The following is a 3,321-nucleotide window of genomic DNA, read 5'->3' on the forward strand; positions in this document are numbered from 1 at the left end:
ACAAGCAAGAGGGACAGAGAGGGAACAAGCAAGAGGGACAGAGAGCGAACAAATAAGAAGGACAGGGAGGGAACTATTAAGAGGGACAGGTAGGGAACAAATAAGAGGGACAGAGATGGAACAAATAAGTGGGACACAAAGGAAACAAATAAGAGGGACAGTAGGGAACAAATAAGAGTGACAGAGAGGGAACAAACGAGAGGGACATGGAGGGAATAAATAAGAGGGACAGGGAGGGAAGAAATAAGAGGGACAAACAAGGAACAAATAAGAGGGACAGGGAGGAAACAAATAGGAGGGACAGGGAGGGAACAAATAAAAGGGACAGGGAGGGAACAATTAAGAGGGTCAGACAGGGAACAAATAAGAGGGACAGATGGAACAAATAAGAGTTACAGAGAGGGAACAAATAAGAGGGATAGGGAGGGAACAAATAAGAGGGACAGAGAGGGAACAAATAAGAGGGACAGTGAGGGAACAAACAAGAGGGATAGAAAGGGAACAAATAAGAGGGACAGGGAGGGAACAAATAAGAGGGACAAGGAGGGAACAAATAAGAAGGACAGGGGGGGAACAATTAAGAGGGACAGGGAGGGAACAAATAAGAGAGACAGAGAGGGAACAAGTAAGTGGGACAGAAAGGGAACAAATAAGAGGGACGGTAGGGAATAAATAAGAGTGACAGAGAGGGAACATTCAAGAGAGACAAGGAGGGGACAAATAAGAGGGACAGGGAAGGAACAAATAAGAGAGACATGGAGGGAAGAATTAAGAGGATAGGGAGGGAAAAAATAAGAGGGACAAAGAGGGAACAATGAGAATGAAAGGGACGGAACAAATAACAGGGACAGGGAAGGAGGAAGAGAGACAGGGAGGGGACAAATAAGAGGGATAGGGAGGGAACAAGTAAGAGAAACAGGGAGGGAACAAATAAGAGGAACAGGGAGGCAACAAATAAGAGGGACAGGGAGGGAAGAAGAGAGACAGGGATGGGACAAATAAGAGGGACAGGGAAGGAACAAATAAGAGAGAGAGGGAGGTAACAAATAAGAGGGACAGGGAGGGAAGAATTAAGAGGATAGGGAGGGAAAAAATAAGAGGGACAAAGAGGGAACAAATGAGAATGACATGGAGGGAACAAATAAGAGTGACAGGGAGGGAACAAACAAGAGGGACAGGGAGGGAACAAGGGAGACATTGAGGGAACAAGGGAGACAGCCAGTGAACATGAGAGACAGGGATTGAAAAAGGGAGACAGGGAGGGAACAAAAAAGACAGGGAGGGAAGAACTGAGACATGAAGGGAACAAGGGAGACAGGGAGTGAACAAGAGAAACAAGAAGGGAACAAGGGAGTCAGGGAGTGAACAAGAGAGACAGGGAGGGAACAAGAGAGATATGGGGGGAACAACTTAAACAGGGTGGGAACAGGGGAAACAGGGTTTGAACAAGACAGACAGGGAGGGAACAAGGGAGACAGGGAGTGAACAAGAGAGACAGGAAGGGAGCAAGAGGGACAGGGAGGGACCAATTGAGACATTGAGGGAAGAAGGGAGACAGGAAGTGAACAAGAGAGACTGGGAGGGAAGAAGAGAGACAGGGAGCGAACAACTGAGACAGGGAGGGAAGAGAGACAGGGAGGGAACAACTGAGACAGGGAGAGAAGAAGAGAGACATGGGAACAAGAGAGACAGGGAGGGAACAACTGAGACAGGGAGAGAAGAAGAGAGACATGGGAACAAGAGAGACAGGGAGGGAACAAATGAGAGGGACAAAAAGGGAGCAAGAGAGACAGGGAGGGAACAAGAGAGACAGGGGGAATAAGGAAGACAGGGAGGGAACAAGGCAGACAAGGAGGGAACAAATAAGAGGGACAGAGAGGGAATAAGAGAGACAGGGAGGGAACAAGGGAGACAGGGAGTGAACAAGAAAGACAAGGTGGGAACAAGAGAGGCAAGGAAGGAACAAGAGAGACAGTGAAGGAACAAGAGATATGAGGGAACTAGAGAGTCAAGGAGGGAAAAATAAGAGGAACAGGGAGGGAGCAAGAGAGACAGGGAGAGAACAAGGGACACAGAGAGATAACAAGCGAGAGAGGGAGATCGCGAGAGAGGGAGATCACAAGAGAGACAGGGGGAACTAGTGACACAAGGAGTGAACAAGGGAAACAGGGCGTGGAACAAAAAAGTGGGACAGAGAGGGAACAAGAGAGACAGGCAGGGAACAGGAGAGACAGGGAGGCAACAAGAGAAACAGGGGGACAAGAGAGACAGGGAGGGAATAAATAAAAGAGACAGAGAGGGAACAAGAGAGACAGGGAGGGAGGAAAACGGACAGATGGGAACAAGAGAGACAAAGAGGGAACAAGAGAGACAGGGGGGAACAAGAAAGACATGGAGGGAAGAAATAATAGGGACAGAGAGGGAACAAGAGAGACAAGGAGGGAAGAAGAGAGACAGGGAGGGAAGAAGCGAGACAGGGAGGGAACAAGAGAGGCACGGATGGAACAAATAACAGGGACAGAGTGGGAACAAGAGAAACAGGAGGGAACAAGAGTGACAGGGAGGGAAAAAGAGACAGGAAGGGAACAAGAGAGACAGGAAGGGAACAAGAGAGACAGGGAGCGAAGAATATAGAAAGGGGGAACAAGAGAGACAGGGAGGGAACAAATGAGAAGGACAAAGAGGGAACAAGAGAGACAGGGGGACAAGAGAGACAGGGAGGAAACAAATAAGAGAGCCAGAGAGGGAACAAGAGAGACAGGGAGGAAACAAATAAGAGGAACAGGAAAGGAAAAGAGAGACAGGGGGGAACAAGAGAGACAGGGATGGAACAAATAACAGGAACAGAGTGGGAACAAGAGAAACAAGAGGGAACAAGAGTGACAGGGAGGAAAAACGAGACAGGGAGAGAACAAGAGAGACAGGGAGGGAACAAATGAGAGGGACAAAAAGGGAACAAGAGAGACAGGGGTAACAAGGGAGACAGGGAGGGAACAAGGGAGACAGGGAGGGAAGAAATAAGAGAGCCAGAGAGGGAACAAGAGAGACAGGGAGGAAGCAAATAAGAGGGACAGGAAAGGAAAAGAGAGACAGGGGGAACAAGAGAGACAGGGGGGAAGAAGAGAGACAGGGAGGGAACAAGAAAGATAGGGAGGGAACAAGAGGGACAGGGAGGGAACAAGAGAGACAGGGAGGGAAAAGGAGAGACAAGGTCGGAAAAAGAAAGACAGGGAGGGAACAAGAAGGACAGGGAGGGAAAAAGATAGACATGGAGGGAACAAGAGAGATAGGGAGGGAACAAGAGAGATAGGGAGGGAACAA

Source organism: Cherax quadricarinatus, chromosome 4 (genome assembly GCF_038502225.1).
Source record: "Cherax quadricarinatus isolate ZL_2023a chromosome 4, ASM3850222v1, whole genome shotgun sequence".
Lineage (NCBI taxonomy): Eukaryota > Metazoa > Arthropoda > Malacostraca > Decapoda > Parastacidae > Cherax > Cherax quadricarinatus.